Genomic DNA, 17,634 nt, shown 5'->3' with positions numbered 1-17,634 from the left:
AGATGTGTGTATCCTCTCTGCCATCATGGCTCCACCCCAGTTATTTTTTACAAACTAAGAAATTCAGGTTCTGACAGACAGACAGACACACACATACACAGAAACATATAGACACAGGGAAAGAGAGAAAGAGGCACACACATTTTATGAGCCAGAACTCTGAACTCGAAACAAAAGATTCTTACAAGGTATTAAGTCAGTGGAATTGATAGAGACAATAGTTATTTAATTTAGCATGGTTCAGTATGATTGATTAAATCCTACAAGGAGATGTTATGGGCCAGAACTGGAAATAAAGTAATAAGTGGAATTGAGGAGACAATGGTTAAATCTAATTAGGCATTGATTTAATCCTACAACAAATAATGGTTTCCTAGTGATATAATGATTAGTTTGTACTCAATGTGTAGCATATAAGCTAGAAGCCTCAGCCAGAGATTCAGAGACAAGTGGACAGAAGGCTGGAGGCTGGAGGCTGAAGGCTGGAGCACAAGCCCAAGTCCTTGGACTCAGACAGATTCATTCCATCTCACACTACCTTGGTGGTAGGCTTTCTCCTCTTTCGCTTCTCCACTGAAACCAAGACTCCGGATGGCTCCCAGAAAGCCGAGCCCCAAGTGAAGAAGATAAGACTTTGAAGGGACAGTAAAGGATTTGGACTTTAACACCTGGATGCACTTATGGTGATTACTGAACTAAACGAAGGCTGCTTCCAGAGACTCCAAAAAACCTCAACAGAGAACATTACATTTTAGAGAGAATATTACACACAGAAACAGAATATGAGAGAGCAGTTTCACAGATATAGAGCTGAATGGAACTTTGGAGCTTTCTATTAAAATCTCTTTATTTTCTAATATTCAAAATAAGAGTTAGAGAAGTTGGGACTTGCTGTTGAACACTTGCTTAGTAAATCTTGAAGGGAAAAGATAAATTCAGATCTTCCTGATTTCAATTTAGAACTGTATTCAATAGAGTTCTAAATGGAGGCAAGGAGGGAAAGTGACTAGTTCCAGATCATAAGAATGATTAGTGATTTAACAGGGTCATTCTCCATTAGTATGACAATCTGAAAAATAAGTTTTTAAGAGTATGGTCGATCTAATGGTTCAAGTCTATCCTGTCTTTTACTTGTAGGTTAACTGTTCTAAATATCCAAGCACTAGCAAGAATATAATATACCCTGATGCCTTCAAACCAATCTGTGGTACTTATAAGAAAAATATGTAAATGAATGTTCACTCTGTGCCACTAATATGTGACTACAAAATTAAAATATCTAGCTCTATCTTCTATAGTTTATATCCTTATTGGAGCTACTTTTGATTCAAAAGTCAATAATAAGCATTTACTATGTGCCAGACCCTTTGTTAATCATTGGGGAAAAAATGAATAGAGTCCCTGCCATGAAAGAATTTAAAATAGGAATATAAGAGGCGTAGTAGATAGATAATCCTGAATGTGGAGTCAAGACCCAAGTTCAAATCTTCACACCATTATTAGCCTTGTGGCTATAGGCAAGTCATTTAGCCTTGGTTTGTCTCAGTTTCTTCATATACAAAATGGGGTAATAAAAGCCTTTATTTCCCAGTGTTGTTGGGAGGATAAAATGAAATATTTATAAAGCATTTTGAATATCTTAAAGTATTATATAAATTCTAGAAATCATCATTATCAACAACATCACAAGTATCACCATCACTTTTATCACTAACATCACCCTCATTATATTCTGATGGGAAGGAAACCCTGTCCATATGTAGACATATATAATGAATACAAAGAAGACATATAACAATTTAAATGGGGATGGCCTTAGCAACTTGGAGTGAGTAGGAAAGCATGGTACTTATGTTAAATCTTTAAAGAAGCCAAGGATTTTAAGAGGTGGAGGCAGAGAATGCCAGGAATGGTCAGCAATTAGTAAAAGGACATGGGACAAGAAATATAGCATTTTATGTGAGAAACATATAGGCTTATGGCACTGATTCATGGCATACATGGAGAAGAGTAGTAATTTGTAAAAAAAAAAAAAAAAAAAAAAAAAAAAAAAAAAAAGAATATAAAAAGGGATCATGTTATGAAGGACTTTAAATTCCAAACAGATGAGTCAAAATTTTGTCCTCCAGATAATAGAAAGTTAAAGTAGTTTCTTAATAGATGATAACATGGTTAAACTTGAATATTAGGAAAAAATTACTTGGGACAGTTGTTTGGAAGATGGATTGAAATGGAAAGATACGTGAAGAAGGGAGCTCAACAAGAATAAAAAAAAAAACTTGGAATCACAAATATCTCATAATTGCAAAAAGACCTAGAATGTACCTAGTCCAATTCTTTTATTGAGTTAGAAATACTTTTAAGTACCCCTTGCAATCTTTTCTTCCAATTTTTGTTTAATCAATTAAAATGATAGGGAATCCACTCACTTTTTTATGATAGCTTTTTATTTACATGATATCCGCATGGGTAATTTTTCAGCATTGACCCTTGCAAAACCTTCTGTTCCAACTTTTCCCCTTCTTCCCCCCACCCTCTCCTCTAGATGGAGGTAGACCCATAAATGTTAACTATGTTAAAGTATATGTTAAATACAATATTTTATATATATCCATAGTTATTTTGCTGCACAAAAAAATAGACAGACATAAAGAAAAAATAATCTGAGAAGGAAATACAAAATGCAAGCAGACAAAAACAGAGGGAGTGGAAATGCTATATTGTGAATCCACTCATTTTTAAAGGATCTTTTTCTATTGCCTTGCTACTTGAGTTTGCATAAAATTCTTACTCAGATTGGCATGAGATCTGCCTCCTTAAAGGTAGCAAAACAATAGAAATAATAGTGTTCAGGGAATCAAGAGTTTAGGGTTGGAGCTAAAGCTTTACTACTAATATTATGGATGCCATTGGGACCAATTTTTGAAAACATGGAACTATATGATCTTTAATATCTCTTCCATTTTAAATGATGTGGACATTTTACATGCCTAAACACCCAATGTCATAGACTTGTGGTGCAAAATACAGTCAACTGTATTAATACTTAACCCTTTTTAAAAGTTTGCTAATCCTGAACTTTCTTTCTTCCAGAGAAAAAGGTCTGAATGTCAAGAAATTACATGATGGGAAATGTGTAAGTTCATGCATTATTTATAGGAATTTATCTAGACATAGTTGATTTTTTTCTTATCTGTCTTAGCCTATTTACTTTTATTTTCAATATAACTTTAAGAAGCAGCATGATATAATAGAAATACAATACCATAATGATGAATAGTCACAGTCTTGAAATAACACAATAGGATGAATAAGTCAAACCTAAGAAAGTCAGTTTACTGGAATAAATGTGAAATTGTGTACTTAACTTCAGCTTCCCAAGTACAAGATGGAGAAGCATGGTTGGTCAATAATTGATTACCAGAAACATTTCCAATTCAAAAACAGGAATAAAAGGAATTATGTCTTGCATAAAATAACTAAATCTTAATCAATGAGACAAAAAGACAGAAATAATGTAAATATAAAGACCTTATTTTTTATTACAGCTTTTTATTTACAAGATATATGTATGGGTAATTTTTCAGCATTGACCCTTTTAAAACCTTCTGTTCCATCTTTTCCCCTCCCTCTTCCCCCCCCCTTCCCCAGATGACATATAGATCAATACATGTTAGGTATGTTATAGTATATGTTAAATACAATATATGTATACATATCTATACAGTTATTGCTGCACAAGAAGAATCGGACTTTGAAATAATGTAAAATTAAGTTGTGAAGGAAATAAAAAATGCAAGTGGACAAAGAGGGATTGGAAATGCTATGTAGTGGTTCACATTCATTTCCCAGAGTTCTTTCACTGAGTGTAGCTGATTCTATTCATTATTGAACAAATGGAACTGATTTGGTTCATCTCATTGTTGAAGAGAGCCATGTCCATCAGAATTGATCATCATATAGTTTGTTGTTGAAGCATATAATGATATCTTGGTCCTGCTCAAATCACTCAGCATCAGTTCATGTAAATCCAGGCCTTTCTGAAATCCTCCTGCTGGTATTTCTTACAGAACAACAATATTCCATAACATTCATATATCACAGTTTATTCAGCCATTCTCCAATTGATGGGCATCCACTCAATTTCCAGTTTCTAGCCATTACAAAGAAGGCTGCCACTAACAGTTTTGCACATACAAGTCCCTTTCCCTTCTTTAAGTTCTCTTTGGCATACAAACCCAGTAGTAACACTGCTGGATCAAAGTATACACAGTTTGATAACTTTTTGAGCATAGTTCCAAATCATTCTCCAGAATGGCTGGATGTATTCACAGTTCCACCAACAATGTATCAGTGTCCCAGTTTTTCCACATCCCTTCCAACATTCAGTATTATCTTTTTCTGTCATCCTATCCAATCTGAGAAGTGTGTAGTGGTATCTCAGAGTTGTTTTAATTTGCTTTTCTCTGATTAATAATGACTCGGAACATCATAAAGACCTTATCAAATAACATTGGAGAGCAGGATCATCACACATGTCACAAGATAGTAAACACTGTGCAAATAATCTCAAATTTAAATGCCACCAAATAAAACCCCACCCTTTAATATCCAGGTTTCATCTGGGGGTGAGTTTCTTATCTATTACCCTTATAGAAGTGACATTGCCTGAAATCTATCGCATTTTCCTCCACCTACTTACCAGCTCCCTATCAACCATTAGTAAGATGTAGTACAATCTGGTTCTGCCAAGCCACATTAATAATGGAAAGGAACTAGAAGTTTGGAAGATAAAAGTGTGGGTAGCATAGGATGCAGTTCAGAGCTGGCAATAGGCAAAAGGACTTATGAAAAGGTCTGGCTAGCCAGAGTCAGTTCTCTCCTCTCAGAAGTTACTTTGTACAGAAATTTTGCTGTCTAGGTAAGGGGAAAATCTGTGAAATAATATTTGGAATAGGAATTGAAGAATAAAAAGGAAGACCTTTGGACTAAAATGGACTAAAACAAGTTCTTTGGACTAAAAGAAAAAAAAACCTTTAAGTATAATACAAAGTAGATATACTAAACTTAAAATTTTTAGGCATATTGAAAAGAAATAGTAAGTTTAACATAGGACTTCAACACCATAATAATGCAAAATACCATGAAAGAAATTGAATCAAGAAGTCCCTAATGAAAAAGATAATTCTTGGGGCGGAGCCAAGATGACGGAGAAGGCACATGCGACTTTCTAAGCTCTTCTCTTACCCTCTTTATCAATATTATATCGAGCATCAAAAATAGTCTTGACTGCTACAATTCCTAAAGATAAAAAGTATAACAACTCACCAGCCGAAGAAAATCTGCAGTCTCGCCAAAAAAAGGTTTCTTCCAGGGCTAGGAGGGAGATCAGCATAGACTGGGAGAGTAATTAGGTTCGAAGGAGAGCCTCAAACCGAAAGTGAGAGCACAGATTTCAGCACAAGCTCGCAGCCCCAACCTGCAGTATGGGGCTTTTCCTTGGGGCAGTTGCGAACCTGCACGGCAGGAGGGCACAGCCCAGGTTAGCCTCTAATCTGTGCAGTGGGGGGGCTAAGCTTGGGGCCATAGAGCTTGCGCAGGGCCAATTTGAATCAGGCAGAGACATTGGGGCAGAGTTCTGGGCAGACTTTCAATAGAATTGGGGGTCTGTGGTCAGCTGCTAATAACCACAGCCCCACAAGAGGCTCTGGCCTGGGGCAGTGACACTTTCACCCCTTAGTCTCTAGCCTTAGGGCAATCGCTAACTCACACAGCCCTACTGGGCACTTCGATAGTTTGGCCAGTGCTGAATCCACCTCCTGTTGGGAGAAGGGAAAATTCTCACTCAGAGCATTCCCATACCTCAGAGCTGGAAGCCAGTTTACATCTCTCCTGTTCTGCAGAGGAAGCTGGTAACCCCCTTGCCTAGGAGACATACCCTAAAGGCTTTAAAACATGAATAAAAAGATGAAAAGAATTATCGACAGCTTCTATGCAGAAAAAGAGTAGGTCAGCAAACTTGAAGAGACTAATAGCAAACATGCACCAGACTGTCCTCTTTTACATGATGCTCTCATAGAAGAGACCATTAAAAGTCTCAAAAGAGAGTTAGAAGATAAATGGGGAAAGGAAAGAGAAGCCTTACAGGAGAGCAACAACTTCCTGAAATATGAATTGGAAAAGATAAAACATTCCCAGGAAGTGCAGGGAAACAAAATTTGTGAACTGGAAATAGTAAAAAAATCTCAGGAAAGTAAGAATTGTGAATTGGAAAAAATAAAGAATTCACTAGAAAGTAGGATTTGTGAATTGGAAAAGACAAAGAACTCACAAGAAAGCAGGATCTGTGAATTGGAAAAAGAAAATAATTCACTAAAAAAAATTAGTGAAATGGAAAAAAATTCCATAGATCAAAACAATTCATTTAAAAACTCAATTGGACATGTACAGAAAGAAATTAAAAAAGCTAATGAAGAAAATAATTCTTTAAAAATTAGAACTGAAAAAATAGAAACCAATGATTTGTTGAGACAGCAAGAATCAGTCAAGCAAAACCAAAAAATGACAAACTGGAAAAAACCATGAATTATCTAGTTGCAAAAATGACAGACTTGGAAAATAGATCTAGGTGAGATAATCTGAAGATTATTGGGACTTTCCGAAAATTATGATGAAAAAAAGAGCCTAGATACTATTTTACAAGAAATCATCAAAGAGAACTGCCCAGATGTAATAGAATCAGAAGGTAAAATAGGCATTGAAAGAATTCATCGAACACCTTCTGAAAGAGACCATAAAATAAAAACCTCAAGGAATATTGTGGCCAAATTTCAAAACTATCAGATTAAGGAAAAAATTTTACAAGCAGCCAAAAAAAAAAAACAATTTAAATACGAGGTGCCACAATAAGGATAACCCAAGATCTCGCTCCACATTAAAAGATCGAAGGCCTGGAATCTGATATTCCAAAAGGCAAAAGAACTTGGAATGCAGCCAAGAATAAACTACCCAGCTAAGCTGAGCATTTTCTTCCATGGAAGAAGATGGACATTTAATGAAACAAATGAATTCCATTTGTTTTTAAGGAAAAAACCAGAACTAAACAAAATATTTGATCTCCAACCATAAGACTCAAGAGATGCAGAAAAGGTAAAAAGAACTTTTGAGAATGGTATTTCTGTTGTGGATATACAAAAAGAATACATGTATAATTTGATTTTACTGATATAACATAAAAAAGGGAAGTAGATATGGAAAAGGGATGATGGCAGAATAAGGTGGGAAGGAGGGATAAAAAGAGGGAAACCACATCCCACAAAGAGGCAAAGGAAACATATCATTTAGAGAGTGGGAGGAACATTGTGTGAATCTTACTCTCATCAGAATTGGCTCAAAGAAAAAATAATTGATATTTGTTTTAGAGAAAATTCTCTCTCGCCTCATTAAAAAAGGGGGAGAGGAAAAGGAAAAAGAAAAAGAGTAATAAGGGAAGGAAGGGAAAAAGATTCAAAGGGGGAGAGGGGGATTCTAAAGAGGGTAAGCATCATACAAGTGGGGTACATAAGTTCAAAAGGAAGGAGGGTTGGGGAGGCAAGAAAGTAAACCATAATCTGGGGTTATTAGAGGGCAGGAATACAGATTTAGTAATTCTAACCGTAAATGTGAATGGGATGAACTCCATAAAGAGAGGCAGATAGCAGACTGGATCAAAAAGTCAGAACCCTATAATATGTTGTTTACAAGAAACACATTTAAAGCAGGAGATACATATAGAGTAAAAGTAAAAGGCTGAGCAAAATCTATTATGCTTCAGGTGAGTCAAAAGAGGTAGCCATCCTATCTCAGATCAAGCAAAAGCAAAAATTGATCTAATTAAAGAGATAAGGAAGGAAACTACATCCTGCTAAAGGGTAGCATAAACAACGAAGCAATATCAATATTAAACATATATGCACCAAGTGGTATGGCATCCAACTTCCTAAAGGAGAAGTTAAGAGAGTTGCAAGAAGAAATAGACAACAAAGCTGTAATAGTGGGAGATCTCAACCTTGCACTCTCAGAATTAGACAAATCAAACCACAAAACAAATAAGAAAGAAATTAAAGAAGTAAATAGTATATTAGAAAAATTAGGTATGTTAGATCTCTGGAGAAAATTGAATGGAGATAGAAAGGAATATACTTTGTTCTCAGCAGTTCATGGAACCTATTCAAATATTGACCATGTATTAGGACATAAAGACCTCAAAATTAAATGCAAGAAAGCAGAAATAGTAAATGCTTTCTTTTCAGATCATGATGCAATAAAAACTACATTCAACAAAAAGTTAGGGGTAAATAGACCAAAAGTAATTGGAAACTAAACAATCTCATCTTAAAGAATGATTGGGTGAAGCAGCAAATTATAGATACAATAAATAATTTCATTCAAGATAATGACAATGATGAGATGTCATACCAAAATTTGTGGGATACAGCCAAAGCGGTAATAAGAGGGAATTTTATATCCTTAGAGGTTTACTTGAATAAAACAGAGAAAGAAAACATCAATGAATTGGGCTTGCAACTAAAAAAACTAAAAAAAGACCAAATTAAAAACCCCCAATCAAATACTAAATTTGAAATTCTAAAATTAAAAGGAGAAATTAAAATATTGAAAGTAAAAAAACTATTGAACTAATTAATAAAACTAAGAGTTGGTTCTATGAAAAAGCCAATAAAATAGATAAGCCTTTGGTAAATCTGATTAGAAAAAGGAGGGAGGAAATTGAAATTCGTAGTCTTAAAAATGAAAATGGAGAACTTTCCACCAATGAAGAAGAAATTAGAGAAATAATGAGTTATTTTGCTCAACTTTATGCCAATAAATTTGATAACCTAAGTGAAATGGATGACTACCTCCAAAAATATAGACTTCCCAGACTAACAGAGGAGGAAGTAAATTGCTTGAATAGTCCCATTTCAGCAAAAAGAAATAGAACAGGCTATTAAACAACTCCCTAAGAAAAAATCCCCAGGACCAGATGGATTTACATGTGAATTCTATCAAACATTTAAAGAACAATTGGCCCCAATGCTATATCAATTATTTGATAAAATAGGGAATGAAGGAGTCCTTCCAAATTCCTTTTATGACACAGACATGGTACTGATACCTAAACCAGGTAGGTTGAAAACAGAGAAAGAAACTTATGGACCAATCTCCCTAATGAATATTGATGCTAAAATCTTAAATAAGATATTAGCAAAAAGACTACAGAAAATCATCCCCAGGATAATACACTATGATCAAGTAGGATTTATACCAGGAATGCAGGGCTGGTTCAATATTAGAAAATTATCAGTATAATTGGCCATATTATAACCAAATTAACAAAACCATATGATCATCTCAATAGATGCAGAAAAAGCATTTGACAAAATCCAACATCCATTCCTATTAAAAACACTTGAGAGTATAGGAATAAATGGACTTTTCCTTAAAATAATCAGCAGCATCTATTTAAAACCATCAGTAACCTCATATGTAATGGAAACAAACTACAACCATTCCCAATAAGATCTGGAGTGAAACAAGGTTGCCCACTATCACCGTTACTATTTAATATTTTATTAGAAATGCTAGCTTTGGCAATAAGAGCTGAGAAAGAGATTAAATAAGAATAGGCATTGAGGAAACCAAATTATCACTCTTTGCCGATGATATGATGGTATACTTAGAGAACCCCAGAGATTCTACTAAAAAGTTATTAGAAATAATCCACAACTTTAGCAAAGTTGCTGGTTATAAAATAAACCCACATAAGTCATCAGCATTCTTATATATCACTAACAAAATCCAACAGTCAGAGTTACAAAGAGAAATTCCATTTAAAGTAACTACTGATAATATAAAATATTTAGGAATCTATCTGCCAAGGGAAAAATCAGAAACTTTATGAGCAAAATTACAGACCACTTTTCACACAAATTAAATCTGATCTAACCAATTGGAAAAATATTAAATGCTCTTGGATAGGGTGAGCAATTATAATAAAGATGACAATATTACCTAAACTAATCTATTTATTTAGCCCTATACCAATCAGACTCCCAAAAAATTATTTTAATGACCTAGAAAAAAATAACAACACAATTTATATGGAAAAACAAAAGGTCAAGAATTTCAAGGGAACTAATGAAAAAAAAATCAAATGAAGGTGCCTTAGCTGTACCAGATCTAAAATTATATTATAGAGCAGCAGTTACCAAAACCATTTGGTATTGGCTAAGGAATACATTAGTTGATCAGTGGAACAGGTTAGGTTCAAGGGATAAAACAGTCAACAAATATAGCAACCTAGTCTTTGACAAACCCAAAGACCCCAGCTTTTGGGATAAGAACTTACTGTTTGATAAAAATTGCTGGGAAAATTGGAAACTAATATGGCAGAAACTAGGCATTGATCCACACTTAACACCGTACACCAAGATAAGGTCAAAATGGGTTCATGACCTAGGCATAAAGAATGAAATTATTAATAAATTAGAGGAACACAGGATAGTTTACATCTCAGACCTGTGGAAGGGGAAGGAATTTATGACCAAAGAAGAACTAGAGATCATTACTGATCACAAAATAAAAAATTTCGACTATACCAAACTGAAAAGTTTTTATACAAACAAAACTAATGCAGACAAGATTGGAAGGGAAGCAATAAACTGGGAAAATATTTTTACAGTCAAAGGTTCTGATAAAGGCCTCATTTCCAAAATATATAGAGAATTAACTCAATTTATAAAAATCAGCTATTCCCTCCAATTGAAAATTGGTCAAAGGGTATGAACAGACAATTCTCAGATGAAGAAATTGAAACTATTTCTAGTCATATGAAAAGATGGTCCAAGTCATTATTAATCAGAGAAATGCAAATTAAGACAACTCTAAGATACCACTACACACCTGTCAGATTGGCTAAAATGACAGGATAAAATAATGAAGATTGTTGGAGGGGATGCGAGAAAACTGGGACATTGATGCATTGTTGGTGGAGTTGTGAATGAATCCAACCATTCTGGAGAGTAGTTTGAAATTATGCTCAAAAAGTTTTCAAACTGTGCATACCCCTTGATCCAACAGTGTTACTACTGGGCTTATATCCCAAAGAGATCATAAAGAAAGGAAAGGGACCTGTATGCGCACGAACGTTTGTGGCAGCCCTCTTTGTAGTGGCTAGAAACTGGAAACTGAGTGGATGCCCATCATTTGTAGAATGGCTGAATAAATTGTGGTATATGAATATTATGGAATGTTATTGTTCTGTAAGAAATGACCAACAGGATGATTTCAGAAAGGCCTGGAGAGACTTACATGAACTGATGATGAATGAAATGAGCAGGACCAGGAGATCATTATATACTTCAACAACAATACTATATGATGACCAGTTCTGATGGACCTGGACATCCTCAAGAATGAGATCAACCAAATCATTTCCAATGGTGCAGTAATGAACTGAACCAGCTATGCCCAGAGAAAGAACTCTGGGAGATGACTAAAAACCATTACATTGAATTCCCAATCCTATATTTATGCCCACCTGCATTTTTGATTTCCTTCACAAGCTAATTGTACAATATTTCAGAGTCTGATTCTTTTTGTACAGCAAAATAACGGTTTGGTCATGTATACTTATTGTGTATCTAACTTATATTTTAATATATTTAACATCTACTGGTCATTCTGACATCTAGGGGAGGGGGGGTAAGAGGTGAAAAATTGGAATAAGAGGTTTGGCAATTGTTAATGCTGTAAAGTTACCCATACATATAACCTTTAAATAAAAGGCTATTAAATAAAAATAAATAAATAAATAGTAAACAAAGCAAAAAAAAAAAAAAATGATAATTCTTTAGATTCCCCAAAGACCACAGAACAAGAAAACACTGAATAATTCAAGAGAAGAATGACACCTTTAAAGATTATATTTAGTAATGAAATTATATCAAGAATAAGATTTTCCAACAGAAGAATTTTAAAATATAGGGAATACAATAGAGAATCCCTTTAAAGTAGCAATGATTCTGAAAGAGATAATGACAAATTTATAACACAAAATGAAGAAATGGAAAAAAATTGAGAAAAGAAATAAGCAAAATTCCAAATATTAAAAATACAAATGAATAAATAATAATCTGCACCATAAGCCCTCTAGAACTGTCTTGCATCATAGTATTGCTGAGAATATTTAAGTCATTCACCATTAATCATTCTATTCTATTAGTATTACTAAGTACATTGTTCTCCTGCTTCTGTTCATAGAATAGGTGAATATTCATTGAACTGAAATCCATGCTATGATCAAATACATAAATGCTATTAGATATCATCTGCTTTTCATCACAGAAATCAATTAAGAATAACAGGTAGAGATTGTAGAGATGCAGATATAAACTTAATATAAGGAAACATATTCTAACAATCCTATCAGCTCCTAAACATGAAATCCAATGGGTTTCCTTGTTCCAGTTCCTTTAAATAAAAACTGGTTTTGGGAGATATCATTGAATAAATTTCTACTCTCATGGCAGATTTTGGAGTGGATGATCTCTAAAGTCCCATCAAATTCACGGAATCTGTGCTTCCTGATGCAGGTCCCTATTATAAATGTACAACAGTGGGAAGGAATAAAGACTCTGGAGAATTAAACAAATAAAATTTTAAAAGAAAATCAAAAATTCCTGGTGGTACTTGATCAGTTGTATTCAAATTCTGGGTCAGATAATTGTTTTTTACTTAGAGAAGCTATTGCATCCAAAATTTTTGATTCTCTTTTTTCTCAGCTGTAAACTAGGAATAACTGTGTTCTTTAATCCACATGGAACTTTCATTTATTAATTTATCTATCTTTTTGTCTTAATTATTTAATTATATTTAAAAGATTCTAGAACTGAAATGAGAAAGCTAAGCTCTAGGATGATCGAGTAACTTGTGTAAACAACATTGAGAGCAAATATCATTTAAAAGCACTTTTTCATCCTTAAAATATTCTCTGAATGTAATAAGTTTCTGTTGCTGCTCTTGTTATTACTGTTATTCTTCAGTGCCTCATTACAACATACAGATGGGTTCACATAAGATCTTGCATGTAGTGTTAATCTGAACAAAATAAAATACATTGAATATGGAGTAGTGATAAATGTAGAATGTCACCTGAGAATCAGTCTAACATTTTTTTTTCACTCTGACATTTTATTAAATTTTAATTTTTCTTCAGTTACATTTAAAATTATTTTACACTTATTTTTAAAATTTTGAGTTCTAGATTCCATCCCTTATCCCCAACCCTTGCCCCCATTAAGAAAACATATGTGAAGTGAAAACTCTCCCTCTCCTCCCCTCTTCTCCTTCACTGTAAAAATTTTTTCTTTCTTTTTAATGGCACTCTGTTTCATTTCTCCCTTCACCTTTTCCTAGTACATTCCTCTTTTATCCATCAATTTCATTTTTAATATCTTATCCATTCACATTTAACTCACACCTGTGCCCTCTGTATATATATATATATATATATATATATATATAAAATCTAAGTACTAAAATAATGAAAAACTTCTGTATTAAAAGTAACACCCACCCATGTAGAAATGTAAATAGATAAACCTTACTAAAACCTTTATGCTACACTTTCCTGGATACTACCTAATTCTGCATTCTCCAGAGACCCATATATTAAAATCAAATTTTCTATTCAGCTCTGGTCTTTGCATCACAAATGCTTGAAAATACTCTCTTTCATTGATTTTCCAGCCTAACTTATTTATCAGAGGATTACATAATGAATAAGTTAGTTGTGGAACAATTAAAATAGAATTCAAAACCATGTCATAAGACATCTGATAGAATGAGATATATTTTGCTTAGAGAAGAGATAATTCACTGGGTACATTATGATTATCTTCATACATTCAAAAAGCTTTCATATGGAAGAAAGAGGTAATGGACATGGAGCCAGGAAGATCTGAGTTCAAATATTTCTTAGATATTTATTGAAGCACTTTTCAAAACTTAAATACTAGATAGACATTTGTTACATTGAGGTGGCAAAGTGAACAGGGTGTTGGTCCTAGTCAGAATGACCTGAGTTCAACTTTGGCCTTAACTCCTTACTAATTCTGTGACTCTAGACAAATCACTTGATTTTTCTGTTTACCTCAGTTTTAGAATTTTAATGGGAATAATAATGGTCAGAGTTGTTGTGAGGATCCAATGGGGTAATATTTATAAATTAAGTGATATAATAAGAGCTACATAAATATTAGTTAAATGATGATGATGATAATGGTGATAGTAATGGTGATGATGATGTTGATGTTTTCGCTATTTAGTCACAGAGAGCAAAACAAGAATAATACATAAAAGTTTCAAGGCATCAGATTCTGGCTCAATACAAGGAGAAGATCCTTAATAATTAAAACTATTTAATAATGAAGCTAGATTCCTTGAAGTATAGTTAGCTTGCCATCAAGCAGATTGTAAATGACCACATTATGGATCTTATAAAGTGAATTCCTTTGGTGGGTAAGTTGAATTCTGACATCCCTTGATATTACTTTCAATTTTATGTGTCTGTGATTTTCTAATATGTTATTTTTTTTGGGGGGGGGGATGGATGTGTAGATTCAATGCCCAAAAGAAGAACAAATTGCCTGTACTGTGGAATATATGCCTCACTGTGGCTCTGATGGCAATTCTTATCCAAAAAAAAGCACCTTCTGCAATGCTGTTGTGTGAGTACTGAGGTGAACAAATTGTTGGGAGTGATATCTCTTCTCAAAGGTTTTTAATGCACTAGGGTTGGGTCACATGATTACCTTCCCAATTCTAGCCGAAGACAATGAAATGTTGGCTTTCCCCCAGTGGTGCCTTTCTCATTGTGGGTGCCTATGAGGTTCACTATCTATATATGTTCATTAAACAAAGAGTTTTATTTCTTCAAGATAGAGTTGTGAGAACACAAGAAGATACCTTTGGTCAAAAACACTGAACCAAGTGTTCATTTCAGTGGAGGAATAACTATTAAAGTAATGTTTTCCTGACCTAACTACCTACTTCCCTCACTAATAACAAAGTCTCAGCAGTTGTGAAATAATTGCCCTCACCTTCTAATTTTTTCTCAATGCCTTTTCTTACCTGTTCCTCTTTTTAAAATGTTTCAGATCAAATTTATAAGGATTCATTTATGAGTGAAGAATTAATTCATAAATCCTCATCTGTATAAATTTGCACATTACCTCAACCCCCTCAAATTTGGCTCACACAAAAATCTAAGTTTAATAAATAAACCCACTGGAATTGATTTCATGCTTTCCTATTTTTAGACTCCATCCTCAAAAGCAAAAGGTAGAGGTTGAGTGTAATTTTAAAATTTTATTTTAGGTACTTTTTTTATAGCTTTTTATTGACAAAACATATGCATGGGTAATTTTTCAACATTAACCCTTGCAAAAACTTCTGTTACAGCTTTACCCCTCCTTCCCTCTACCCCTTCCCCTAGATGACAGGTAGTCCCATACATGTTAAATATGTTAAAGTACATGCTAAATACTATATATATATGTATATATATATATATATATATACATATTTATACAGTTATTTTGCTGCACAAGAATAATCGGATTTAGAAAGAAGTAAAAATAAGGAAGAAAAATAAAAATGCATGCAAACAATAACAGAAAGAATATAAATGCTATGTTGTGGTCCACACTCATTTCCCAGTGTTATTTTGCTGAGTGTAGCTGGTTCTGTTCATTACTGATCAATTGGAACAGATTTGGATCCTCTCATTGTTGAAGATAACCACTTCCATCAGAATTGACCCTCATATAGTATTGTTGTTGAAGTGTATAATGATCTCCTGGTTCTGCCCATTTCACTTAGCATCAATTCATGTTAGTTAGTTAGTGTAAAATTTAAAGTACTATCACTTCCAGTATTTGTCATTTTCCCTTTATTGCCACATTACACAATATGATGAACATAAGAGGAGCTTTGGAGTTGTTCTGATTTGTAATTCTCCAGTTATTACTGATTTAGAGCATTTATTCATATATCTTCTGGTAACTTTGATTTCTTCTTCTGAAACTTTCCTACTGGTATATTTTGATCATTTATCAATTGGGAAATGGCTCTTTTTCTGTGAATTTCATTCAGTTCTTTGTATATCTTCAACATAATACCCCTATCAGAAAAACTTGCAAATATTTTTGCCACTATCTTGTTTTCTAATTTTATTTCAGTTTCTTTTATTTGTGTGAAACTTTTTCAATTTTATGATTTTTCTTCATAGTCCAAGTTTGGCTTCTCATTGCCTGCATATAAAACTGTTGGTCTCTTTTAAAGTGTATACTATATTTCAGGCCATTCAAGAATGATCATTATCCAATTATTTATTTGATAAGTGACTGAAAACTTGCTGATAAATATTCATAATACTGTAATTACTCAGTTGCTTTAAATATAGACAATCCTCAAATAGAATCCACCTTCCTAAATAGATAGTTTTGAACAGAAAACAAGCATAGGTATAACCCCAAAACAGCACTCATTATAAAATATGATAATTTTATGCAATTCTTACTTAGGGTGTTTGAGGAGAAGTACAGCTTATTTGCTTTAGTTTTACATTTTACTAACATGCTATGATATTTGCTAAATATTGTGTTCTATATTTGTACAATATTGTGAAGGAGAATAACTTTTCTCCCTCATTATATTTTTCTATATTTGTACCAATGTATTAACAGGGAACAGATTCAATATTTAACAAAATTGATAGCATAAAATGTAGCCTATAATTGTATCCACATAATGATATAGATAATTTCTCATTACTATACTGTTGTCCCCATAGTTACAAATCCTTTGAACAAATAACATGTCTTTATACATTGCTACCCTAATCACATGTTTGTTTTTCAGGAAAAGCCATAATTCTATGACCTTAAAGAAAATTGGCAAATGTTGGATCTCCACTCAGGGCAGTAGCAACAAATTTTCTTCAGCAATTACTTTATCAGCAAAGAATTTGCATATATAACATGGTTTGCTCTCTAGTATTAGACTGAGCTAGAAACAATGGTTATCTGATATCTGTTGATTTTCTTCCTCAATAAATAATTCTCTGCAAAAGTTCTCAGTCTTAGATGTTTTTCTTCTACCAATGTACTTAGCACCCAAAATCATATTTTCTTCTTATCAAAAGATCATATATTGGATAATAATCACAAAAATACAAAAAGCATTAAACTCTTCATTGGCACAAAGTAACTGAATTGGGAATAAGGATCTCTTTTAAAATTCTGATTCTTTTACTTAATTGAACTTGGGCAAGTTACTTTCTTTGACTCTCATGCATAAAACTCACTCTGTAGGTGCCCTATGTGAAATTTCTCTCATGTATAAAATAAAAGATTAGACTAAATAATAATAGGATTGTGTAGGTTAGAATATAAATTACTTAGGAACTTATTTAGTCCAGCTTTCTCATTTTATGTTCTCTATGATCTCTTCTAAATCTCTGTCCCCATAACCATTTTAAAGTATTGTTGAATCACAGGATTTGATTTGAAAGGGAATATTAAAAACCATCAC

At 33.4% G+C, this 17,634-nt stretch overlaps 1 pseudogene; it reads left to right on the top strand.

The window, feature by feature from the left end:
* LOC111718863 overlaps positions 1-17,080 on the top strand; it is a 36,543-nt pseudogene extending 19,463 nt beyond the window's left edge.
* The last annotated feature ends 554 nt before the right edge of the window (positions 17,081-17,634 follow it).

This window comes from Sarcophilus harrisii, chromosome 2, assembly GCF_902635505.1.
Source record: "Sarcophilus harrisii chromosome 2, mSarHar1.11, whole genome shotgun sequence".
In the NCBI taxonomy this organism is placed as follows: domain Eukaryota; kingdom Metazoa; phylum Chordata; class Mammalia; order Dasyuromorphia; family Dasyuridae; genus Sarcophilus; species Sarcophilus harrisii.
The sequence above is the reverse complement of the archived record's forward strand: the minus strand, read 5'-3'. Positions and strand labels throughout refer to the sequence as shown.